The sequence below is a fragment of the Sapajus apella genome, unplaced genomic scaffold (assembly GCF_009761245.1).
Source record: "Sapajus apella isolate SASKATOON/1434 unplaced genomic scaffold, GSC_monkey_1.0 scaffold83, whole genome shotgun sequence".
NCBI classification, from domain to species: Eukaryota; Metazoa; Chordata; class Mammalia; order Primates; family Cebidae; genus Sapajus; species Sapajus apella.
The window spans coordinates 1,554,797-1,581,202 of record NW_022437023.1 but is presented as its reverse complement, the minus strand read 5'-3'; the positions used below and the strand labels follow the sequence as shown (position 1 = coordinate 1,581,202).

Here is a 26,406-nt window from a genome sequence, read left to right as displayed (position 1 = left end):
GACCCTTGAGTCCTTCCCTGGCAGACCCCAATTCTGCTTTGCTTGTTTTCCCAACATCAACCAATGCTGGCATCATTTGCTGAGCTCTACATCTCCAAGATGAGTCCCCTGAGTCCGCCCCCATCACCGGAGCCAGGCCAACTCTCCTCTGTCACCTCTGCTGTCTTTCCTGTCTCCGCCCCCTCCACCTGCCTGTGCTCAGTGTGAATCTTAGAATGACCCCACAGCCTCCTAATGGGCCTCCCTGCCTCCAGCTTTGCTCCCTCGGGGCCATCCTCCACTCTGCATCAAGGGGATTTCCCTAAAAAGTTTCTTCACCAGCTCCCATTGCCTTGTAGTGAGTCCCAACCCCTTCCCCCATCAGAAGGGACCCTGTGCCTACACCCACCCTTGACCTCGGCCTTGTGAAGTGATTCCCCCAGCTGCTCGATTTGGGCTTCTGACCTTTCCGCTTTGCACTTGTGTGAGGATGGAGCTGGGAGGAACAGAGGCCCTTTCAGCTGCACAAAGGGGAGTCACGGTTAGGGGTGGGGGGGATACGCCAGGTCTCAGGAGGTGAGCTCATTGTCCCTCCTCCATCTCCATGTGTGGGTAGATTTTCCTTCCCTCCGGACACAGGGCGGTGAATGTCCCAATTCATGAATGACAGGTCCAGCACACTATTAGAGTCAATCTGTCTCTCTCTCTCTCGTCCAGGTTCTTGGGAGACAGCATCAGGCTGGTCCGAGCCCACTGCCGTGCAGGGCAGGGGCAGATGAGGCAGCCTGGAGTGCCCACCACTCCAGGGCCAACGCTGGTGTCTGCTGGCAGCCTCCCGGACCTTACCCAGGTCTGAGCCTGCTGCTGATCCTCTGGGCGCTCAGGTTATCCTGGGTTCACCCTGCGTAGTGGGCAATGTCTGTTTAGAATTCCCCTCCTGCTAGAATCCTCCACTTCCCCATAACTCATAAAGCATCCACTTTCTTTCTTTCTTTTTGCTTTTTGGGACAGAGTCTCACTCTATTGCCCAGGCTGGAGTGCAGTGGTGCAATCTCAGCTCACTAAAACTTCTGCTTCCTGGGTTCAAGCAATTCTCCTGCCTTAGCCTCCTAAGTAGCTGAAATTACACTTGTGCACCACCATACCCAGCTAATTTTATTTTTTTTGAGACAGAATCTCACTCTGTCACCCAGGCTGGAGTGCAGCTCTCGGCTCTCTGAAACCTCTGCCTCCTGGGTTCAAGCCATTCTCCTCTCTCAGCCTCCCGGTAGCTGGGATTACAGGTGCCCACCACCATGACTGGCTAATTTTTGTAGTTTTAGTAGATACAGGGTTTCACCATGTTGACCAGGCTGGTCTAGAACTCCTGACCTCTGGTGATCTGCCCGGCTCAGCCCCCTTAAGTGCTGGGATTACAAGTGTGAGCCTCTGAGCCCAGCCACTACTATCTATTTTTGTTTGATGCCGGTGGTGTTGTGTGCGTGTGTAATCCCAACTACTTGAGAGGCTGAGGCAGGAGGATTTCTTGAGACTGGGAGCTGGAGTCCAGCCTGGAGATCCCCACTTCTAAATATATATATATATATATATATATATATGTGTGTGTGTGTGTGTGTGTGTGTTTGTATGAATATATATATGTGTATATGTGTGTATGTATGTATATAAATAGATATATTTGATGGTGTCCTCATAATTAGATTCATGTTAAAACATTTTTAGCAAGAATACTTCTGGGGACATAGGATGTCAGTTTGCACTTTCACCGGTGACGCTGAGCTGGATCGCTGCTTAAGGTGGAGTCCACCAGATTTTCCATAGTAAAGGTACCTTTTTCCTTTTCCAGGTTTTTTACTAAGACAGAATTCAGAGTCCACTATTCCAGGTCAACTTCTCTAAGTAGTTGATGGGCCCTTTCAATATGTAGACTCAGGTTGTTTATTTCTAGAAAGTTTCCTCTTTTTGTCAGCGGAGGGGTTATGCTTTTGCTTGATATTTTGTGTGTTTTTTTTCAGGCACCCCATTATGTGTATGTTGGATTATCTTTGCATATCTTCTTTAGCCATGTCTCTTTCTCGATGACCTTTAAAACAACTTTTTTTTTGAGACACGTCTCCCTCTGTTGCCCAGGCTGGAGTGCAGCGGCGCAATCTCGGCTCACTGCAACCTCAGCCTCCTGGGCTCAAGCGATGCTCCCACCTGAGCTTCCTGAGGAGCTGGGACTACATACGCACCACCGTGCCTGGCTAATTGTCAATTTTTTTGTAGAAATGAGGTCTCACTTTGCTGCCTAGGCTGGTCTTGAACTCCTAGATGCAAGTGGCTTTCCTGTCTCGGCCTCCCAAAGTGCTGAGATTACAAGTGTGTGCCACTGTGCTGGCCTAAAAAACTTTTTTTTTTTTTCTTTTTTCTTTTTTTTTTCCGAGACGGAGTTTCGCTCTTGTTACCCAGGCTGGAGTGCAATGGCGCGATCTCGGCTCACCGCAACCTCCGCCTCCTGGGTTCAGGCAATTCTCCTGCCTCAGCCTCCTGAGTAGATGGGATTACAGGCACGCACCACCATGCCCAGCTAATTTTTTGTAGTTTTAGTAGAGACGGGGTTTCACCATGTTGACCAGGATGGTCTCGATCTCTTGACCTCGTGATCCACCCGCCTCGGCCTCCCAAAGTGCTGGGATTACAGGCTTGAGCCACCGCGCCCGGCTAAAAAACTTTTAAAATTAATTTTATTTCTGTTCTCTTGGCTTTTTGGCTTTTTTCATTTCTTTCATGAATCTCTTATTATATTTTCCATTAAATTTCATTTCCCTTGAGAGTATCTTGCAATTTATTCATTTAAATTTTTCATTTTTATATTTAATTTTTATTTTTTTAAGACAGCGTCTCACCCTGTCACCCGGGCTGGAGTGCAATAGCCCTATCTGGGCTCACTGCAAACTTCACCTCCTGGGCTCAAGTGATTCTCCTGCCTCAGCCTCCCCATTTGCTGGGATTCTAGGTGCCCACCACCACATCCGGCTAATTTTTGTATTTTTAGTAGAGGAAGGGTTTTTCCATGTTGGCCAGGCTGGTCTTGAACTCCTGATATCAGGTCATCTGTCCACCCCAGCCTCCCAAAGTGCTGGAATTACAGGCGTGAGCCACTGTGCCTGGCCATATTTTTAATTTTTATTTTTATGGGTGAGTATCTTGCAATTTAATCTTCATTTCTGAAATGATTTTAACTTTTCTTTAGTGTTTTTTTGAGACAAGGTCTCCCTACATTGCACTGGCCAGAGTGCAGTGGTACAATCTCAGCTCACTGCAACCTCTGCCTCCTGGGCTCAAGGGATCCTTCCACCTCAGCCTCCTGTGTAGCTGGGACTATAGGCACGCACCACCACACCTAGCTAATTTTGTATTTCTCACTATGCTGCCCAGATCTGTCACTTTTTCTTTTTTTTCTTTTGAGACGGAGTTTTGCTCTTGTTACCCAGGCTGGAGTGCAATGGCGCGATCTCGGCTCACCGCAACCTCTGCCTCCTGGGTTCAGGCAATTCTCCTGCCTCAACCTCCTCAGTAGCTGGGATTACGGGCACGCACCACCATGCCCAGCTAATTTTTTGTATTTTTAGTAGAGACGGGGTTTCACCATGTTGACCAGGATGGTCTCAATCTCTTGACCTCGTGATCCACCTGCCTTGGCCTCCCAAAGTGCTGGGATTACAGGCGTGAGCCACCGACCCCGGCCCTTCACTTTTTCTTTAATTTCTTTCTTGATTTTTATGAACTCTCATTTCCTGCTTTTCCTCTTTTTGGTCTATTCCTGTTTGGTGTTTTAAAAGTTTTTATTTAAAGGGTTTTTCATATCTGAGAATGCTTATGTAAGAATACTTAGTTTGGGCTGGAGTATTGTGTTACAGTTTTCTACTTGGTATTTTTCTGGAGGAGAATTTTCATCAGCTAAACTGTTTTGATTCTCACTTTCTATTTTTTTCTTATAGTAGATTCGTATGAATGTTTGCTTTTTTCAGTTCTTGTTGAACTATCTGCCATTTCCCTTCACCGGTAATACAGGCATTTGCAGACAGAAGCAGGGGATTTGGGTGACTTTCTAGGTTTCTTAGTTCAAGGGCACCCTCTTCTAAAGAAGATTTTTTTACTCCTGTCCTCTGTTGCCCAGACTGGAGTGCAGTAGCACCCTCAGCTCACTGCTTCTTCAGCCTCCTGGGCTCAAGCGATCTTCCTGCCTCAGGCCTCCCCTTGTCCTCTGCCAGTAGCTGGGACTACAGGTGAGCACCACCACATCCAGCTAATTTATGGATTTTTTCTAGTGATGGGGTTTTACCATGTTGTCTAGGCTAGTCTTGAACTCCTGAACTCTATCGATCCACCTGCCTCAGCCCTGCAAAGTGCTGGGATTACAGGTGTGAGCCACCACACCCGGCCTCTGAAGAAGTTTTTTAAAAAAATCAATGATACTTTTGTTGTGGGGAGGGGATGATATGTCTTTGATTTTGTGATTTTGTAAAAATTATTTTTAATTTTTAATTTTTTTAAGAGTAGTCAAGCGTAGTAGTGAGAAGCGGGGAAAGGGTAGAAGAAGGATTTCGATCTGTAACCGACTGTGAACAATCAACTGAGGTAACTCACTGCCTTCGGACCAGCCTGATTTCCTGATTCTTACTGCTTTTGTAAAACCTTTAACTTCCACAGCTTACTCCTTTCTTTGCGTTCACCGCCAAGCTTCCAAGGGGCACCTTCCCCTTTTGGGTCACTCCCTCTCCCCTCCACTACCTCGGCCCTTTAAAGACTGCCACTCTGGCCCTGCACATTCTCAATTCCCCAGAAGTCGGTGCTTGGATCCAGCGGGCATCAGCCCTGTCTCAGCATTGCCGCACTCAGGGCAGGCCCCCTCTCTCTGGGGTCATTGCTTGCGTCGACACTCAGGCCTTGGCTGCCCTCTCCTCTTTTGTAGTCTCCACCTGACTGTACTCTGTGGGCTCAGATCTTGTTCTGGCATTTTCAGGTGTTTATTTCTCTACTTGGCTGTGGATGGAGTTTGCTGTGCTCCATCTGAGGATGATGCTGAGGGCAGGGCTGGGAATGGCTTCCTTTGCTCTCCTTGTTCTGTGTGGCTTTGGGGGGACATGTGGCGAGGCTGGGGGTTATGGTGGCTGCCATTATCTTAAGGGATCCGGGAAGGCAGCTCACGCCCTCTCAGTGAAGGGCAGTGACCATCAGAAAGTTACACATGTGTTGTCGAAGCAGTTCTTGTTATTTTCTTTGACCATTTTTACATTGATTGCCTAAATTGGTCAGAGGCATCCTTTTGTTGGCAGCTGAGGAATCCTAGCCGTAGCAGCTTGCTTCCTGCCACATGGATGAGGCTGGATTGCAGGGTGAGGCAGAGGTGAGCTGGAGGGAGAGGTGGAGGAGCTCGGAGCTCCTTTTGCAAGCCATCTCAGGCCCAGGGACATTTCTGGGAACTGGACAGCTTTGGAATTCCTTTATTTATTTATTTACAGACAGGGTCTCCCTCTGTCACCCAGGATGGAGTGCAGTGGTGCCATCTCGGCTCACTGCAGCCTCGATCTCCTGTGTCGCAGAGATCCTCACACCTCAGCCTCCTGAGTAGCTGGGGCCACAAGCACACGCCACCGCCACACCTGGCTAATTTTTTTTTGTAGAGACAGGGTCATCTTATGCTGCCCAGGCTGGTCTCAAACTTCTGGGCTCAAGCAATCCTCCTTCCTTGGCCTCCTAAAGTGTTGGGTTATAGGCATGAGCCACTGCACCCCACTCCATGTATTTATTGAAACGAAACACACTTTCAGAGGGAACACACTCATGTCATCAGCACCCAGGCGAAGGACAGAACATATGAAGCCTCCAGGGACCCTGCATGTCCCTTCTGGCCTCTACCCACTTCACAGATAACCAATATTCTGACTTCTCTCACTCTGGGACAGTTTCGACACTTTGTAGAGATGGAATCATGTGGAGTGTGTGTGTGTGTGCTTGCGCCTGACTTCTTTTGTTTAACATTACCTCTGAGCTCCACCCATGTGGTTGTGTAGAGGCAGGATATGTTTTGGAGTTGGAAGTGTCAGGGCCTGGAGATTCATCCAGTGTCCTTGGAGAAACCACTTCACATCTCCCACTCAATCCCTTTGTCTGTCAAATGGGGCAGATGGTGACAATACACAGCTGCTGTTTTCATCTCCCCTCTGTTAACAGGCCTGGAATAGGGCAGAGGCCCCAGGGCCCTCTCCTCCCTTTGCCCGAGCGTGGGGCCTGGGAGCGCTTGAGCTTGAGTTAGCTCCAGTGTGTGAAACTCACACGCCTCTCCCCACCCACACACTCTTTGACATTTTAAAATAGTTTTTTTTTTTTTTTTTTTTTTTTTTTTTAGATGGAGTCTTGGCCTGTCACCCAGGCTGGAGTGCAGTGGCTCCATCTCAGCTCACTGCAACCTCTGCCTCCCAGGTTCCAGCGATTCTCCTGCCTCAGCCTCCCGAGTAGCTGGGACTACAGGTGCGTGCCAGCACACCCAGCTAATTTTTGTTTTTTTAGTAGAGACAGGGTTTCACTATGTTGGCTAGGCTGGTCTTAAATTCCTGACCTTGTGATCCACCCACCTCGGCCTCCCAAAGTGTTGGGATTACAGGCATGAACCACTGAGCCTGGCCAATTTTTGTAATTTTAATAGAGACAGGGTTTCACTAAGTTGGCTAGGCTGGTCTTGAACTCCTGACCTCAGGTGATCCGCCCGCCTTGGCCTCCCAAGTGTTGGGATTACAGGTATGAGCCACTGCACCCTGCCTGAAATAGCTCTTTTCGTGGAGTGCCTGCCTGCGCTGGTTCTCCACTCTGTCCTCTCTGTCCCGAGTGCTTGGGCACCTGGGGGAACATGGCTGTATTATTAGCAAAAATATTAAGATATTAGGCCAGGCGCGGTGGCTGACACCTGTAATCCCAGCACTTTGGGAGGCCAAGGTGGGCGGATCACGAGGTCAGGAGTTCAAGACCAGACTGGCCAACATGGTGAAACCCCGTCTCTACTAAAAGATACAAAAATTAGCTGGGCATGGTGGCTCGTGCCTGTAATCCCAGCTGCTTGGGAGCCTGAGGAAGGAGAATTGCTTGAACCAGAACCCGGGAGGCGGAGGTTGCAGTGAGCTGAGATTGCGCCACTGCACTCCAGCCTGGGCTACAGAGAAAGACTGTCAAAAAAAAAAAAAAAATTAAAATTAAGATATTGCTGGCCGGGCGCGGTGGCTCAAGCCTGTAATCCCAGCACTGTGGGAGGCCGAGGCGGGTGGATCACGAGGTCAAGAGATCGAGACCATCCTGGTCAACATGGTGAAACCCCGTCTCTACTAAAAATACAAAAAAAAAAAAAAATTAGCTGGGCATGGTGGCGTGTGTCTGTAATCCCAGCGACTCAGGAGGCTGGGGCAGGAGAATTGCCTGAACCCGGGAGGCGGAGGTTGCGGTGAGCCGAGATCGCGCCATTGCACTCCAGCCTGGGCAACAAGAGCGAAACTCCGTCTCAAAAAAAAAAAAAAAAAAAAAGATATTGCACAAGTAATGATGCATGTTAGCACCAATCTCTCTCAGCATATGGCGCTTTAGTTTCTCCTGGACAGACATGGCACAGGGCTGGGCGTAGGTGGTTGAAGTTCAACTCCTGGCTAAGCTCTCTGAGCTTCTGAAGATAGAGACCATCCTATGTACCTCTGGGGTTGTGGTGGGGATGAGAGGAGCCACCCCATGAGAGCCTGTCAACGCTGTGCCTATAATGCTTGGTAGTGTCCGTAATGCCTGAGTGCACCTGGCATCATCTGGGATAGCTGGAGCCTACGTTCTCCTGCACACGGTCTGGTTTAGGCCGGGACGGCGGCTTCTGCCCGTAATTCCAGCGCTCTGGGGGAGGATCGCTTGAGTCCAGGAGTTCAGACCTGGGCAGCATAGCGAGATCCTGTCTGTATCAAAACAAAAAAAGATTTTAATTGGTTTGGGATGAGGCCTGGACATAGGGAAATTTTGAGGTTTTCCAGGTAACTCCAATGTGCAAGGAGGCTGAGAGCCGCTCGCCCGGCGCACAGAGCTAGCTCAGGAGATGCGGAGAGTGGGCGGGTGCCGGCTTGGGACCTTGGAGTTGCAGCTTCCTGCGGCAGGCGCGCCCCTCCTTGCTCCCTTCCACACCTCCGCATCGCACCCCACCCCTGTACCCCACCTTCCTCCCACCAAAGAAACCTCACCTGCCGCCTCCCGCCCAGGTCCTCTGGATTTTGCCAGTGTGTGTGGGTGGGCACAAGAGGCCCCTCCCTGCCGTGAGAGCAGGTGAGCCAGGCCGCGCACGAATCCGAGGGGGCGGCCGCCCAGCTGGGAAGCAGCCCTGAAATAGACCCCCGCCGCCCCCGCTGCCTCCTTCCGGAATCTGCTCAGGTGAAAAACAAGCCTCTCAATCCAGGCATGTTCCCCGGCGTGGGACAGGGAGGCGCCCAGCACTGCAGGAGGCGTAGACGGGGCCTGGGTTGCGCTCGGACCCGCCCCAGGCCCGGCCGCTGCGTGCAGTGAGGGCGCTCGGCCACCGGGCGGCGCTGCTGGCCCGCGATGGGCAGCCCGGCTGGCGGGGCGCGGGGCCAGCGCTCGGACGCGCCAGAATTGAGGCTCCTCGCGGTCTTCTCAGCGATCTCGCCGCGTTTCTGGGGTGGCTGACCGGGACCTCCATTCTGAGGAGGCCGGGGCGGGGTGCCTGCGCGGGGCAGTGGTACCCCCTTCTGCGGGCACAGGCAGAGAGCCGGGCAGGGGTGCCGACTCCACCCAGGTGTCTGTCCTCCTTGCCCTCCTGCTGCTGCTTTCCCCCCACATTTCCCACGTGCTTCCTGAGGTCTAAGCGTGTGTGTGTGTGTGTGCGTGCGTGTGTGTATGTGTGAATGTGCATGCGTGCATGTGTGCATGTGCGTGCGTGCGTGTGTGTCCGTGCGTGTGTGTATGTGTGCGTGCGTGTGTGTATGTGTGCATATGTGTGTATGTGTGCGTGCGTGTGTGTATCCGTGCATGTGTGTGCGTGCGTGTGTGTATGTGTGTGTGTGTGCGCGTGCGTGCGCGCATGCGTGTGTGTGTGTGTGTGTGTGTAGTCAAGACCATCCGTCCACTTAACCTCTCGTCTGTCCATCCGACAACCCACCCAGGTCACATTTGTTGTCCACGGACTGTAAACCAGCTGGACAAAGAAATGGGGTGGGTAGGGACAGCATTCTTCCCAGTCTGGGGAGGGAGACCAGCTAGCAGGATGCCTCAGAATTCTGGACCAAGGGTGCTGCTTAAGCTGGGCCTTGAAGGTGGGGCAGGGGGCTTTTGGGTGGAGAAGAAAAGGCAATTTGGCCACAGAGGTGGGAAGGAGAGTTCAGGGCCCAGGGGCTGGGGTAGGGAACAGGATCGGTGTGTGGGGAGCCGTGCCCACCATCTACAGGGCCGTCGGAGCAGCCCTGAGCTGTGGGCTTTATCCTCCTGTCCTTACCAATGAGGAGACCTGACCTGGAGGCCTCAGTGCCCACATGGTGATGTCACAGCCCGGGCTGAATGTGACTGTGGAAATAGCCCATCGTGACACCTGGGGAGCGCTGTGCCAGGGTCAGCCTCCACCCACTCACAGTCCCAAACACCCCACGTGGTCCTGCATCTGGCCCTGGCCTCCCAGGAATACAGGGGGTCTTCCCTGGCCCTGGCTTCGACATTTTTTTTTTTTTTTTGAGATGGGGTCTCACTCTTTTGCCAGGTCAGAGTGCAATGGAGTGATCTCTGTTCCTTGCAACCTCTGTGTCCCAGGTTCAAGTGATTCTTGTGCCTCAGTCTCCTGAGTAGCTGGGATTACAGGTGCCCACCACCAATGCCTGGTTCATTTTTGTATTTTTAGTAGAAACAGGGTTTCACCATGTTGGCCAGGCTGGTCTTGAACTCTTGACCTCAGATGATCTGCCGACCTCGGACTCCCAAAGTGCTGGGATTACATGCGTGAGCCACCACGCTGGGCTCTGGCTTCTCCTTTTGTGTCTCCAAGGTTCCTGCTGTTTTGTTCTTCCCACTCACACCTGCTCACAGGAGAGCTTCTTCCATGAGCCTCGACCTCTGCAGCGCTCAGGAAAAGCCTTTGGCCCTGGGAAGATGTTTCGGTTTTGCCACCCGGGGTAGGGGGGAGCACTTGGTGGGGACAAGTCAAGGCAGCCTTGGGATCCCTAGCAGTCCTGAGACCTGAGAAGAGCTGAGGACGGAGATGCCTGGAGTGTGGGGGATGGAGGCTTGGAGCTGGGCTGGCCAGAATCTGGGCAGGGACCGAGCCTGTGCATGAAATCTCTGTGCAGCCCGGGGCTCGCTGGGCCTTGAGTATGTATCTGTACCTTGAAGGGGCAATGCAGATTCTTGAGGTAGGGAGGGCTGAGGAGAGGCCCAGGGGTGTGGATGAGCTGGGGAGAGCTGGGTTTTCTGCCCAGGTCCCTTCTTGTCTGGGGTGGAGTCCTCATATCTCAGCAAGTGAGGAGTTCTCCAGGGTTGCACCGCAGGGGCTCCTACCTTGATCCCCCTCCTCTGTGCCTCTCAGCTTCCCTATTTGTGGATGGAATCATCGCACTGGCCTGTCCACCCTAGGGCTGTTGCAGAGAGTCTGATTTGCACCCGGCATGCAGCAAGGGCCCCAGTGTGCCACCCACTCCACCCCCAGCCTGGGGCTCTGCAGGCCCTGGCCCTCCCGAGATGCCACCTCCCCATCCCCAGCCACCTTCCCACCTTGCTCCTGCCTGTCCCCCTTGTCTTCCATTGTGGGGGCCTCATACCCCACTCCAGCTGGTTAGAATTCTATTAATATTTCAGTTTGATGAATTAAAGATTCTTTTCTACCCTCGTTCTGGTGTCCCAGGAGGGAATTAAAAGCGAATCGGATCCAATCAAATGCCATTAAAATGCAGCCCACGAGGGTAGGAGCTGGCGTGTGGGCTTTTCTTCCCCAGCTCTGCTTTGTCCTCTTTGGGGGGTCCGGGTGACGGGTCGGTAGTTGGGAGGTGGGTGCAGGAAGAGCGAGAGAAAGCTGAAGGGAAGGAGGAGGACAAGGAGTGTCTGAATAAATGCTACTGCCTCCTTCCAGGGGAGCACAATCCCCTCAGCCCCTGTGGCTCATGCTTCCCCAGGAATGAGGCGGAGGCCGTTGGGGACAGTGCGGCTGTGACCTCAGCCCTAGGACCAGACCACACTCCCCTCCTCCACTGCCTTCATGTTGTTTTTTCCCAGGGCATTGCAGCCTGTCTGGTGTCCTTGCTGGAGGTACCTCAGCAATCAGCCTTGGAAGCGGCCTGAACGGGACGTGGGCTGGTCCAGCCTCCGCCTGGGAGATCCCGGGGCCTGTGTCTAACTCCCTGTCTGGTCAGCTGTCTGGGTCCTGCTTGGGGAGACACAAACATTGTCCGTGGAGTTTCCTAAGCAGGACCAGCCCTGGAGTGTGGTGAAGGGATGCCCACAGAGGGCCGCCCGGGATTCCCCACTGCCGATCTGTCAACGAGCCTGTGCTAAGGGCCTGGAGCTTGCTTGGAAGACAGGAGCCATCTGACGCAATAGAAGGCCCCAATCGTGGGGTCCCTCACCCTTGAAAAGTGTTTCTCACTCCATTCTTTCATCCCCCAAACTGCCCTGCGTTGGGACTCACATTTGACAGTGGAGGATGCTAAGGCTCAAGGTAGCAGAGCGGCACGCGGCAGTCCCTTGCGAGGGAGTGAGTGCTGTGGACAGTGTCCACACTGGTCTGTTCATGGAGCGTGTGCAACCAGATCCTGGAAGAGTGTGGCAGAGAGCTCGGAAAAAGGATTGGACGGTCTGAGAAAGACTGGGGGGCGTTGCTCCAGGTTGAGGGCAGCAAAGCAAGGACACTCTCCTCCCAGGGCCCCGCCTCCTGCAGGCCTCCTCCCAGGGCCAGCTGGACTGCACCCCTCCCGTGCCTGTCACCTGGCTACTCCCCCTGGTGCCCAGAGACCTGCCACTCAGCCGAAGGAGCAGGCGGCCATGAGGTCTTGGGCGGGAGGGGCTTTTAAATGTTAATTGTATTTTGACATCCTGGCTTGTGACATCCATCCTAATGACATTTGGCTCACGGTTGACAGCCCCCGGACATGTGGAGAGAGAGATGATAAGTTGTTCTAAATTGCAGCAAGGCAAAGAGGCTGGAAAATCCTGAGTCTTAAGAAAAAAGAGACGGGGAGAAGACCCAGAGAGACAGGAGGAGAAAGAGTCTTTCTAGGTGGGTCATTCATTCATTCATTCATTCAACAATTTGTTGGACAGTAAATTCTTACCATATATTCAGCACAGTGTCAGCCCCATGGAGGGCCAGCTGCTCAGTAAGACCCCCTTACCTAGGTCTCTCCAACCTTCTAAATCCTGCTTGTCTTTTAGGGTCTTATTCAAGGGGAGGCCTCCTTTGACCTCCCAGCCTCAGCTATCCCTGCCTGCCTGGCCAGTCTTACGCTTGAGGCAGCAGCAGGTGCTCAGCCCATGGCAGGGCGTGGGAGGGGCACATTTAGGACCTGTGCCTGGGTCCTCTGCCTCGGACCACCAGACCTGTGGACTACCAGGACCACTTTAGAGGTGACTCATTGATCACCCAGCCTGCCACTCGGGGCCCCAATCTGGGAATGAGACCCATTCCTGAATCCCAGTATCTCTCCCTTCTCCTTGAATAAAGTGCTTCCTCCTCTCTGCCCAGTGGCAGGAGGAATTTCACTCTGGTTTCCCTCGACTTCTGCCCCGTGGCCGCTGGAAAGGAAGAGGCAGTTTTCCAGCTTCCCCTGCTTTTCCTTTCTCATATCCCCTCCCTCTTCAGCCCTATAGGTGGGGAAACTGAGGCTGGGGAAGGAAAGAGGAAGTGTCATCTCTGAGGTCAGGGAGCCCTGAGCCCTGTGGATGGGGAAACTGAGGCTGGGGAAGAGAAGAGGAAGCATCATCTCTCAGGTCAGGGAGCCCTGTAGTTGGGGAAACTGAGGCTGGGGAAGAAAAGAGGAAGCATCACCTCTCAGGTCAGGGAACTCTAGAGCAGATGATTGGAAAAGCTCAAGTTGACCTTGGACCATGGGTCTCCTTCACCCACCCCACTCGCAGTTCTTCTCCTGCCCATCCCCTAGCCACTTGGCGAGCGTCCCCTCCTTCCCAGCTCTCTTGACCTCCATGCAAGTGGGAAGAGACGGAGACCCCAGCCTAGCCTCTAACGCTCTGTCCTGCAGCCCTGCTCTTGCAGGGTGCTCCTGCAGCATGTGTGAAGGCCCCTCCGGCACGCTGGTGCCGAATGTACTCTATTGCAAATCCTCAGCTGCCTGCTCCCGCTTAGTCCTGGGTGAATGTGCTTAGCAGAGCTGTGTTTGGATCCAGCCCTCTCTGCTTTCAGCCTGCTCGGCCCCAGCCAGTCTTTCTCCTCCTTCAGTGTGCCAGGGTGGGTGGAGGTGCAGGTACAAATGTGCCATGTGCCCTGGAAAGCCTTTGGTCCAAATGGGATGATGACAGGTGCAAGACCCTTATCAGAGACCATTGGGGCTAGGTCTTCTTGAAATTTAGAAAGATATTACAGTGCAAATGCCATACAGTATGCAATACCCCCAGGAGGCCTGGGGCAGTATCCTGAGAGCAAATTCGTGCTGGCCTTCCCGCAGTGCAGCAGACAGTATTCCCCCACCAAGGCACTAGGCAGCGGCAGGGAATAGCTTTGATGTCAAGTTTTGTTGCCAGCTGAGTTGCTGAAAACTTAGGGACAAACTTGTGGCTTTCAGAGCATTTCAGAGTTTGGAATTGTGGAAAGGGGACTCTAGCCATAGTCAACTTACTACTCCAAGCCAAAAGCTGGAGAAAGTCCCAGAGAGGTGGGAGGATTCCTGGAGGCTAGAGTCATACTGGCCCGAGGGAAGGGCGGATTCCCAGGGCTCTGTCCCCTAGCCATCAAGGGTGCCACTCACACCTGTCCCAGCCTGTCCCAAGCAGGCTGGGGGGTACGACTGAGGTGACCTCTGGAGGCAGAATAGGAACAATTTACCCCAGGATTCTTTTTTTTTTTTTTTTTGAGATGGAGTCTTGCTCTTGTTGCCCAGGCTGGAGTGCAATGGCACGACTCGGCTTACCACAGCCTCCGCCTCTCAGGTTCAAGCGATTCTCCTGCCTCAGCCTCCTGAGTAGCTGGGATTACAGGCAGGCACCACCACGCCTGACCAATTTTTGTATTTTTAGTAGACCTGGGGTTTCTCCATATTGGTCAGGTTGGTCTCGAACTGTCAACCTCAGGTGATCCGCCCGCCTTGGTCTCCCAAAGTGCTGGGATTACAGGCTCGCCTGGCCAAATTACCTCAGGGTTCTTAACTGGGGCCCAGCCCCTTGACCCCAGCCCCTGGCTCCTCCTCAAGCCTGCAGAGTGACTTATGACTCTCTGGAGAGCCTGGGGCCATTGCATTCTCTTCACAGTCAGCTCTTCATCCTGAAAATGTCCTTCCAGGGGACAGTTATTGTTTAAACAAACTCCCCCATCAGAGACATTTTCATCTAATGGCCTGGTTTAGGGGAAACCAAAATTGAAACCCATCAGACACGGAGGCTGAGGCGATGGCTGGGCCAGCTCAACACGGAAGCATTTATCAGGGGTCCTGGGTTGGCTCGGTTCTCAGCGAACCTGCACCTCCAGACTAGCTTTGATTTATTTCAGCAAATCCTAAACTTCAGGATTTTCAAAGACAGTTGCCCTCCTCTATTAGGATTCTTTCGAAAGGTTGGGGGGAGTTGTTTTTCCTCACTGGGGAGGCCAGAGAAAGAGCAGGAAGAAAGAATCTGATGCAGCAGGAGGGAGTTAGGTCAGACCTCAGGAAGAACTTCCAGGTCACACAGGTACGAAGAACAGGCTCAGGACTCTGTATTGTTATTTTCTCTAGGACTCCCTGCCTCTCTCTCCTCCCTTCAGCCTTCCCCCTCCCCTGCAGAGCCAGTGTTGCCAGTTCCCTGGACAAGGACTGGTGCAGGGATGGGTGGGTCACCATCACCCCCTGCTTACGCTACCAGTAGTGGCCAGCCTCTTTTAAAGGTTTAAGAGTGAGACCCAGTTCTGAATCCCAGCATCTTTAGGGAGACCTTGGTGTAGCCCCCGGTCTCACTGATGAGAAAACCAATGCTCAGAGAGGCTGGAGGGCTCCCCCACATCACCTGGTTCTTAGCACAGAGGTCTGGGCTTCTCGGTTTCCAGCCCTGTGCCCTCTTCCCCTCACCCCAACCCTTCCCTGTCAGGGCACACAGAGGGGAGGCAGGCTTGCTGGGGGCGGTTAGGAATCAGGCCTTGGAGCCGCTGGTCCAGGCCAGGTCCCTTGAAGCGTGACTCCTTGAGGTTACTTCTGATTGCTTTTCTCCCACAGCTGTGGTTCCCTAGCTCCCTCAGGGCAGGGGACGCCCCTGGAAGTTCCTTGATGTGTGTGTGTGTGTGTGTGTGTGTGTGTGTGTGTGTGTGTGTCTGTGTGAATCTGTGTTTGGGCCTCTGAGACTGTCTCCACGGCAAGTCAAGTCAGCCACCACCCAGCAGAGAGAACAAGAGTGAGAAGAGGGCGCCCCAGCTGCACAAGCAGGGGCCCACAGGTGAGCGCGGCTGACGGAGCGTTTGCGTGCTGTGACCGTCTGGAGGCCTGGGGTGGTCAGGATGTTGCCCGGAAGAGCTAGGCCTCAGTCTGGGAACCTGCAAACTGGACGAGTCCACAGACTCAGCCATCTGCCAGCCAACAGTGTTTCTTTTTTTAACCCCTGAAAAATATAGCCTGCCCAGCCTTCTGCGACACAGCTGGTGGGGGGCGGGGGGTGGGATAATTATGGCCAGAGTGAAAGCAACACTGGGGCAGGGGGTGGGGAGAGTGGCTGGGTTTGTTTTGTCTCTCAACAAATCATGGCCCATGTTATCTTCAGTTTAATTAGTTCATTCATTCATTCATTCATTTATTCAACAAGAGTATATTGAGGATTCTGTTCTGTGTTAACAATTTCAGTGGCTCCCACTTACGGGCGCCTAAACACAGGAGTAGGTGCTGTGGATACATTATTTTATTCTCTTTTCATGAACACCTTGTAAGTAGGGCCCAGGCGCTAGACCATATGGCACCTCTGAGAGGATCACATCTTTTGGGCAGACACAGCCTCAAGACAGGATTCGTCACTTGTCAAGACCAGGCAGGCTGAATTTGTGCTGCCCTGAGCCCCCTCACCTGGGCGGCCTCCTGCAGTGAACGACCTGCACCTCATACCTGCAGTCCTGCTTTGAGATTCATGTCATCATCCTTGCTTTACAGATAGAAAACTGAGGACCTTGGGCAGTGTGACCCAGACACACACATGTGACATAGTCTGGTTTGAACCCAGGCAGGCTGCAAGGACACGGTCTCTCCAGGAATAACCTGAGTTCCCTGCAGGCCCAGAGCAGCGTGCACTCGGCTGCACAGAGCGGCTGGGCAGTGGGAACTTTCATGGCCTTCACTTATATCTCTACAAAATGTGTGGTGCTGAGGTCCGAATGGCCACGGGGTGCACGCCTCAAGGGCAGAACCGCGTACAGTCATGTGTGTACACTCAGAACTGGGAATGGAGCAGGACCTCGGTCAGTGTTGTTTGCATTTTTTAAAAAAAGGCATGAGTGAATGAACAATCTGGGTGCTTCCCTCAGAGACTTCAGACTGATTGGGTAAATGAGACATGTATTTGGGCCATTACGTGTGACAGCAAAGAGAATGCAAGCTTTGCCAACATTTATTCACTCACCAAACATTCCTTGAGCTTACGCTACTGTTCAGGCATGGTGCCAGCCTCCATGGCAGAATGATGCTGAACGAGATGTGGTTTTGGGCTCGCATCATCTGGAGTTCTGGAGGAGGTGGGGCCTGGCAGGTCTTTAGGAAGGGGCAGGGGCATTGAAAAGGGCCAAGGAGGGAGAAAGGACAGTCCAGTTGCAGAGGGTGGGGGTCTGTCCCTGTTATTCTCAGACCCTCCTAGACATTCCCCTCACCTAATTTCCCCTGTAGAAATTAGCGTTGGGCTATGAGGGTGCCGAATCCTCCCAGGTCTGGGCAGCATCAAGCCCAAAGTGGCACTTTGCAGGTCAGTGGGGGGTTGAGGTACTGATGAGGAGGGAGGCCTCTGGCCAGCCTCTCTGGCTCCGCTGCCAGCCACCTTCTTCCCCAGCTTCCTGGCACAGCGTGGTGCGCCCTCCCCAGGACAAGGACAGTCACACAACACAGCTCTAATTGAAGCCACTTCTGCAGTCTGGGGCGAGATGCTCTTGCAATCCTAAGAGGGCTGCGTGGCTCCCTCACTTCCTCCCCTGCCTCCTTCTAACCAGCCCTCTCCTGAGAGTTCCCAAGCCCCCTCTAGGAAGGAGGCGAGCTGGCTCTATGGCTGGCTAGGGGATTCTTCCCGAGTCTCACTGCAGCCTGCCGACCAAGCCACCTGTTACACTTTTGTCAACCAGTGCTGGAGGGAGGCCGGCCGGTGGGGTGTTTCCCTAGCCTGGTGGGGTTCTGAGGTGTAAGGGGGCTTTGTGGTAAGTGTCCCAGGACAGGCTGTGAGGTCTGGGGCAAGTGGAGTCACCTCACTGGGCCTGTTTCTCCCCTTGTTATATACTTGAACCAGGAGCAGTGGGGTGTGCAAATGAACATGCCACATGGGGGCATACGCCACGTGCGCGCGGATGTGTGATGTTCCAGTGACGCACCAGGGTGGGAGTAGCGCGCCCCTCTGCATCCCTGTGCTTTGCTGTACTTTTCTGGGTGTGTGCTGGGGAGGCTATGTTCCTGACCCTTCCCCTCTGGGGTGAGAAGGGGTCCCTGCCATGTCCTCGGGGTAGGTAAGCAGGCACGCACACGGGGAGGAGGAAGGGGGGGCTTCCGGGAGAGGGCGCCGTTGGGGTGTGGTGGAAGGGGAGCTGCCAGCAGGGCGGGTGTGGAGGGGTGGCGGAGCGCCGCGAAAGCCCTGGTCTTCCGGAGGTGGAGGTGTGGGGTAGGGGGTGGGCTCCAGGTGCTCTCTTTTTAAAAGGCCGGCGGAAGCGAGTGAGCCTGTCCCGCACTTTCAGCGCAAACTTGCTGGGCTGGCCTCGCACCTCCTCGGGTGCTGCAGCGGCTGCCGGCCCCCTGGCCCCCTTGCGCTTCCCCGCGCTCCCGCCCTCTCCCGCAGCTTCCCCTCTCCGCGCCTTCCTCGCTCCCTCGTCTCTCGCTCCCTCTCTCGCTCGCTCTCTAGCTCGCTCTCATTTTTTTTCCTGCTGCTGTTGCCGCTGCCGCGGCGCCGCCAGGCGCCCGCACCTCCGCTGGTTGCGCTTGCCGGTCGCTCCCGCTCCGCTCCGTTCCCAGCCCGGAGCTCTCGGCCAGACCCAGCTCCCCTTGCCGCCTCGCCAGCTCCTTCCAGCTCGGACGCCGGGCTCCGCGGCAGGTGGAGCACGGGTTGCCGCCGATTCCCTCCTCGCTTGCTGGCTCGCCGGAGCAGCAGCGCAACGCCGCGCGCTTGGTGGCGGCTCCTGCCGGGCGGCCGCCAGCTCATCCCCGCTGCGTCCCGGACTCCGGGCGGCTCTGCGCCGGGCTCGGTCCGCAGCGTCAGCACCGCTCGCCGCGGCCCGGGCTCTGGGCACCGCGAGAACCGTGCCTCCGGCCGTCGCTTGCCTGCCTGCGCCCCCTGGGCAGGCGGGCACGCAGCCGATCCCTCGCCGCGGCTTAAACCTTGCTGGCGCGCGGTGAGTTGTGGCCCGAGGGGGACGGACGGAGGGGACCGTGCCCTTCGGCCTCCTGGGGCGCTGGCTGCGGCGGGGACCTCGGGGCTTGGGAGGTGGCCTCCGGCGAGCTCCCGCGCTTGGAGAGCCCGGAGGAGAGCCAGCGCCCCGGGAGCCCTAGGGGCCGGAGGGCGCGGGACCTGAACTAGAGGGTCTCCCTTCGGGGCTAGGGCAGGCTTTCCGAATGTCCCTGAGGGAGGGAATGGGGCAGAGGCTTTTTTTTTTTTTTTTTGCGGGCCCGGTGGAAAGTACTGTCTCTGTATACGGGGGCTTCCACCGGATGGAGGGTCGTGCCAGCTTTCAGGTGGGGGCGGCGGCATTAGCGCATCCCGCTCTGCGGAGAGGCAGGACAGGCAGAACAGGCGGGGGCGCCGGGCATTATTTGCGCCTCTTCCCGGCAGTCTCCCGGCGGGAGGGCATCCAGCCTCGCGCGCCTCGGCTCGTTTCCCAGGCACCGGGTCCGGCTCCCGTGCCCGCCCCAGCGCCGCCTTAGTCACCGGCCAGAGCCCGGTAACCGCTTGCCCGTGGCCTCGGCCGGTTGGGGCGGTCCCCAGTGTCTGGGGTCTCCCCGCAGCCCCAGGACTTCAGGGTCAGGGTCTCTCCGGACACGCGGGACCGTCCCTTCCCGGGACCCTGATGAAGTCTTGAGTCTACGCGGCCGCCAGGCGAGCGGACCGGCCGTGGTCTCCGTGTGCTTGCGCGTGTGTGCCGGGGGTCCCCGCTCCGGGGTCGGTCTTCCCCGGAGCTCGCAGGTGGGAGGCGTCTCCTCCCAGCGCGGGGGCGGGGCCGGGAGGTGGAGGCCCCGACTGCGAGAGGCGCCCCCGCACCCGGGCGGTCTGAGGCTGTTTGTGCTGACATGGGGCAGCAGCAGCACCGGCGGCGGCAGGGAGTCCTGAGGCCCGAACGAACGTACGAGCGCCCCCTGCCCCTAGGCCCCGAGTGACATCCCTCCCTCAGACTTTCAGTCCCTTTTGGAGGAGCCCCTTGCTTCTTTCTCACCTCTCGGCACCATTCCGGCCCCTGGCGCGGGAGAACGTCGGCCTTTCAGGACACCGACTGAGCTGGGCTTGCCTAGTTGGGTGCCCGAAGCCACGTGTCTGTCAGAGAGGTGGCTGCCCCTGTGTCAATCTGGCAGAAAGCCCGAGGTGACAGGGAGGGAGGGGCATGTGTGTTCCCATCATAGTTCCTCGCCTTGTCCGTTCTGGGGTGAGAGTGGGGGCTTAGGGCAAGCGGGGAGGTCAGGGCTCCTAGAGTCTCCAGGCAGAGCACCGCATCCCACACCCTGCCATTCCGTAGCGCTCAGCCTCCCGCCCCGGGGCCAGCCCTTGGTGGAGGTGAAGAATGCCCTCATTCCCATCTCACTACATTCCCTGGATGTGTCCTGTGCTCCCCACTTTCTCCTGGATCCCGATGGGATGCTGGGCCTCAGGTCTACACGCTCAGCTCCTCCGAGCCCAGAAGGGCCTGGGGGCCTTCCTGCCTGAGGTAGGGGGAAGCGTCTATGAAGAGAGGAGGACTAGCAGGAGCCTTTCCAGAGGTGGCACAACTCCCGCAGAGGCCTCTGGGCACTCCGAGGTGGGATCACCCACAGCGCAGGGTCCTCATCACCTCTTCTTGGCGAGCCCTGGGGACAGGTGAACCGGCCCTGGAAGTGGACCTGACTGCAATGGAGAGTGGAGGTTGGAGCCTTGTCCCCTCCCACGTCCTGGAGGGCCTCACCAGCCCTTAGTCAGATCCTGTCCTTGGGGTGGGGTGGGTGGGGGCTTTGAGGATGGCACCTCAGAGCCTCTGCTCATCCGTCGGCTGGGCACGATGTCCCCTTATGAATTGGATGGCCACTGTCTTCATGTTCCTCCAGCTTCTGTCCTTTTACACATAAGCTTTTGCCTACCTGCCAATACCTTCACACCCGTCAGGGACAAAAATACCTCAAAAGTTATTCCCCCCGCACCCCGCATCTTAGCCACCTTAGAGACTACCCTTTCCAGGAGCATCTGCATTTCAGAATGACGGGAGAGGAAGACGGCAATGCTTAACCCAAAGGAGTGCTCTACTCTACTCATGGATTCTCAGCATTTTCAGGAGCGAGATATATGGGGGGGGCACGTAGCTTGTCACTAAGCACAGGTCCTGAGCAGGCGGAGGGGAGGCGGGAGCATGTCAGGAGTTGAGCTGCTTTCTGGGCCTCAGTGGCCTTGCGTAGGCTGCTCCTCTTCCCTCCCCCCTCCCCCCTCCCCCCTCTCCCGACCTGCGTCTGGGCGGCTTCATTCCGTTGGAGGCGTGACGTCTCTGAGAGGGAGCGCCTTGCACAGCAGCAGGCAGCCCGAGGTAGGTGAGAGAGCGAGCGAGCGAGCATGTGAGCCTGGGACTGAGCGGTGTGCTAGCCAGAAGGGCCAGGGGACCGGGCTCAGGCCCAGGAGGGCTCTGCAGCCCCCACTTGGTTCATGAGGGGCCCACAGTCCAGCGCCAGGATGGGTGACCACACCCATACCTGCCCTGCTGCGGGGGACAGTTGGCAGCCAAAGATGGGAGCAGAACCCACAGGCTCCTGAGCTGAATAATTACAACCGGTAGATGTGTCCTCTCTCCCAGGCAAGTGTGGAGCCAGCAGCTGCTAATTACCACCCACCCCAAGATATCTGCCCACCCCACTGTCTTCCTCTGCTTGGCCTAGAACCCAACTTTCCAGTAGGCAGGCCGCACTGGCAGCCTGGGCAGCCGAGCCTGCCGGCTGCTGGTGGAAGGTTATCTCACTTCTGCACGGTGGCAGCCGCCTTTGCCTCCTGGAGAAGGCATGCAGGGAGCTGGCATCGGAGCTCCAGCCCCACTCACTGGAGCTGCAGAAGAGCTGCTGGCTGTCTTGGCGGGCCTAACGGGGCTTGCACTGGTAGGCAATGGGCCTGGAGCAGTGGACATCAGCTCTCTGTCACTCCCACTCAGCCTGATGGCTCCTGGAAAGAACGGAGAGGGCTCATTTTTTTAAGTGTCACCTCTGCCCTAGTTAGCAGGGAACTATAAAAAATTAAGTTAGAGGTTTTGCTGCCTTTGGTCCTTGTAGAGTGCAGGTTGCTTTTTCTTGTCCTGTGAGCTGTCTGTCTCTCTCCTCTCTGTGTACTGTCTCTGGCTTCCGTCTCTCTGCTGCCTCTTAGATGAACCTGAGGCTGGTAGCTTCTCCTTCACAACCAGTTCCTTCTCCCTGCCCGCCCTGGGGGCTTCCGCCTCAGTTTCCTGCTTCTCCCTCCACCTGGCTTGCCTTGCCTGAGACTGCTCCTGAAAGGGAGGCATGTCGGTGGAACTTGCTTAGAAGAGAGGAAGCCTGCTACCTGGCAGCCAGCCCACTCTGTGGCCCTGCCCACCTCCCCCCGACCGACCCACAGGCCCAAGAGACTGTTCCAGTCTGTCCGTGTTTCTCTTGGCTCCTTGGAAAAACGAGCACCACAAGGATAGTAAAAATCACCCCTTAAATTAAAGCTGATGACTGTCGTCGAAATGTTTTATTATTAACTTCGCCATTTAGCAATCTCGTGGCAGCAGTGAGGCATAAATATATGTGTACACACGTATATTAAATAAATTGGGGAACGAAGTGCATAATGACATTGTCTGGACCCCATTCAATTAAGGTAGATATTATCTGTGGTAATTGGGAAATGCCAGCCCATGCCATTTGGGGCCGAGCCACTCTGACAGGCAGGCTGTGGTGTCTAGTTAAGGCTCTCAGTTCTCCTGAGAAGGCACTGGCCGCCCATCGGCTGTGATGATGGTGAATCCCAGGAGACCTCCAGCAGCTGTGCTCCCCAGGCTGGGCCACCTGCATGGGAACCAGGAGGTCTGTGTTCCACCCAGTCCCTCACACTTGGCCGTCCCAGCCACCCCTCTGCTCCTTAGGGTGACACAAGCTAGCCCCTGGATCTGTTTCCTGGTTGGGGCCATAATTTCTAGTCAAAACTCTGCCATTGCTGCAGGGTTATTTTTAGGTTTAAGTATAGAAATGAAGATTGGAGGCTTGACCTGATTCCTAAGCTTGCGGAGGGGATTGCTTCTCAGGTGTCACTCACTGCCCCTTTTCAGTGCCTGACCTCAGTGCAGACTCGGATGGAAGTCTCCCCACCAACCACAGCTACGTTCATGCGGTGCAGAGTTTGGGTGTTGATGGGGCTATGCCAGTGGCCCCTGCTTTCCAGTGCAGTGTTGGGTTGTTGGGGGCACAGGAAGAGGGAGGAGAGCGGAAGAAGCAGTCTTAGCGGCAAAACCCACAATAATAGTGTCTGCAGACAAAGACACTTGCCCACTTGGGTCTTGTGCTGGGAAACTAGAGATGGTGGTGGCATGTGGGGATGGGGAAGAGAAGCCTGGGGTCCGCAAGGTTGTGGGGGCCTGCTGGGTGGAGGAGACCCAGGCAAGCATGAGCCTGGTGGCTGGTCCCCTGGCCCTGGGAGAGGAGAGAGGTCAGGGCGGGGCGTTTTCTGGGCTGAGCAGGGGGCCCAAGGGCTGATGAGACAGCTTGCCTTGTCAGGGGGACTTGCTGCTGTGAGCTGCTGTGGCCTTGGCAGGTGGCTGTCCTTCTAGGTCTCCAGTTTCTCTGGCGATGTGTCCCTGCCTGTGCTGTGCTCAGACCCTTCAGTGGCCCCTCGTTTCCCTGTCCACACTGTGGTCCACAAGGTCCTGTTGATCTTGTGTTCTGGGCCCTCTCTGACTTCATTGCATCAACCCTCTCCCCACTGCCCCTTGGTCACGTTGGGCTCCTTGCTCATCTTCAAATGTCAAGTACCAAGCCTGTGCCCACCTCAGGGCCTTTGCACTTGATGTTCTTTCTCTTTGGAATCCTCTTCGCCCAGGTGTTCACATGACTCATGCCTTTTCAGCTTTTACTCTAGGATCAAATGCCACCTCCTCAGAGAAGCCCTCCCTGATTATTCTTTTCTTAAAAAGCCCCTCTGGGTCATTTCCTGTTGCCTCACCTGCCTTATTTTCTTTCATGTCCCCTGATCCCTGAAGTCCCAGCCATCTGTGTGTTCATGTATTTGTTGTCTGTCCTGTGCTCCTCCCCACTGGGACATGGGCTCCACAGGGCAGGTGTTTGTGTCTGTTTCTCTCCCAATGATTCCCAGTGCCCCGAGCAGGATCGGGTGCACAGTGGGAGCTCAGCGCACTTTTGAATGCCACACTGAGGGACTGGATGGCTGTGGCAGAGCTACAGTGTCTTCTATGCTTGAGCACACAACAGAGCTGTGAGAATTCAGTGTGAGGTCCGGGTGCCACTCTAGACTGGGCACACTGTTGCAGATCTCCTGTCCTGGGCTCTGCTCTGGGCAGGGACCTGGCTTTGCCTGGGCAGTTACGGAGACTTTCCTGTGTTCTGAAGCTGGGCCTGGGCGTGGAGGACATAGAGATGAGGGCGGTGCTGTCCATGCAGCCCTTTAATGTGCTCCCAGCCTCGTCAGTGTTAGCACGAGAGGGGTTCTGCGTCATTAACTGCAGAGGAAGGAGATAACAGGAATTGTAATAATCAGGGCAGGCTTCCTGGAGGAGGAAGAATCTCAGCTGCTTCTTGAAGGGTGAGCTTCGCAGAGAGGAGGCTGGAACAAATCATAGGTTGGGGGAAGGCAGGGGCAATGGGTGTAAAGTTTTCTGCTCCGAGTTTACACTGGCATTAAGCAAAAGAATTACTTCCTCCTTCCCTCCTTCCCTGCTCTCCTGGGGGTATTCCCCCCCAGGCACAGCACAGAGCCAGTCGCGTCTGAATCAGGGCCCTGTTGTTTTGGCAAAATAGGGAGGTGACAGCTTGTGGAGTGGGGTCTGGGGTTTCTGACATCGGGAGGCTTCCTGGTCCAGGCTGGTGAGCTGGAGCGGCTCAGTGGGGAAGGAAAGGGAAGAGAGTCGGGGGCCAGACCTCCACTGTGCCCTCCTCCTTGCGCTTAGCTCTTAGCACATGGCTGTGGTCATTCTGGCTGACTGCCTGGGAGCAGGGCTTCTCTTTAGGCAGAATAGAGCCCAGCTGGCCTGGGGTGGGTTGAAGGTTCCAAGATGCCTCCTCATAGCCCGGTCAATCCTTAGTTTCCCTGCCTGAAACTATGCCTCACATTCCACCATTAGAATCATTCCTGTGGGTTAAAGAATTGCTTGTGGAAGGGGCCTTAAATGCAGAAATAGATTACTTGAATGAGAGGCCCAGGAATCATTTGGCTCCCATCACGTAACTCATTCACTTCCACGAAGCCTGCTGGGATGCCAGGCTCTGTGCAAGGCTGGGCTGCAGAGGTCAGCACGAGGAGCGCTGTGCTAGGATTTGAAGGGCTAACTGGCTATCCCCTTCGCCATGGCCTGGGAGTCATACAGGTGCAGCTGGTAGGGGTGGCATAGTTCTGACGACCCGATTCCTGGGTCTTGGCCCTGTCCTACAAACCACACCTCTGCCCAGCCAGTGGGGGCCCAGAGGGATGGCAGAGGGGTCACAGAGGTGAGGGGAGGTGAGAAGCCTCCAGTTCTCCCTCACTTCCCCTTTGGGGCGATGGCGCTGCCATCCCTCTTATGGGAGATGCAGGGTGTGGGTGATGAGGCATCTAAACAGCTCAGGAATTCTAAACAGACTCCACACAGCCATCCACAATTCTGAGCACCTGGGCTGCGTGTGCCCTGCAGAGGCAAAGGTGAATGGAGATGAAGGGGGTGCTGGTGGGAACATGGAGAAAGTTGGGAGCTGAGAGGAAGGTGGGAGGGAGCTCTTGGCCTGGCTTTTCTTGCTGAGCCCCTAGGGGCTGCGGCCCGAGTCCACAAACCCCCTCCTATGGGAGCTGACCCTCAGAGGGCCAAGAGCAGGAAGGAGCCAAGGGCTCTGGCAAGGACCCTGACCCTGGGGAACAAAAGACAAACTTGTTCCCTCTGTTTGCCTTTTATTGTGGTGTTTGGGTTTTGTTCCATTTTCTTAGTGTTAGGAGAATAAAAGAGCTCAGTGAAAAATAATTGGGGGTTTGGTGAATCACGGTAGTTCTCTTCAGGTCTGGTGGTGGTTTTGTGGTTTGTGGTTCTTTCTGACTTGGGCCCTGGATGCCGAGGGAAGGATTGAAGTTGGAAAAGCACAAAGGTCCTGCTTATTAATATTATACTAAGAAGTGGGTGGGGCAAAGTGGCTGACACCTGTAATCCCAGTACTTTGGGAGGCTGAGGCTGGAGGATTGCTTGAGCTCAGGTATTTGCGATCAGCCTGGGCAACATAGTTAGATGTCATCTGTGCAAAAATAATGATAACTAGCCTGGCGTGGTGGCACATGCCTGTAGTCCCAGTTATTCAGGAGGCTGAGGTGGGAGGATGGCTTGAGCCTGAGAGGTTGAGGCTGCAGTGAGCCATGATCGCACCACTGCACTCCGCCTAGGCGACAGAGTGAGACCCTGTCTCAAAAAAGAAGAAGAAGAAAGAAAAAAAATAGACTTAGAAGTGGTCACAGGGCAGGTTCCTGGAGTCTCTCCACGAAGGCCCTTGATATCAGAGAGGCCCCAGCTGGGATGCATGGGGACTCCCCCAGCCCCCTTACCCTAATGTTGGTGGGGGAAAGAGGTAGCCTGCAGCCGTCCCCCACCAGCTCCCCTCTCATACTCATTCACTGGAAAGAATGCTCTGGAAAACACCGTTGGCCTGTGAGCTA

General features: G+C 55.2%; 1 protein-coding gene across 8 annotated transcripts in view; it reads left to right on the top strand.

The window, feature by feature from the left end:
- The first annotated feature begins 17,649 nt into the window (after positions 1-17,649).
- Positions 17,650-26,406, top strand: part of GRM4 (glutamate metabotropic receptor 4) — a 126,171-nt gene continuing 117,414 nt past the window's right edge. For 4 of the 8 annotated variants that reach the window (XM_032253431.1, XM_032253434.1, XM_032253436.1 and 1 more), the window contains exon 1: positions 18,108-18,727. The gene's annotated coding sequence lies outside the window, so the exon portion shown is untranslated. Of the gene's footprint in view, positions 17,848-18,107; positions 18,728-19,422; positions 21,092-26,406 lie in introns of those variants that run through there. The other 4 variants (XM_032253433.1, XM_032253438.1, XM_032253435.1 and 1 more) reach the window with 2 other exon arrangements.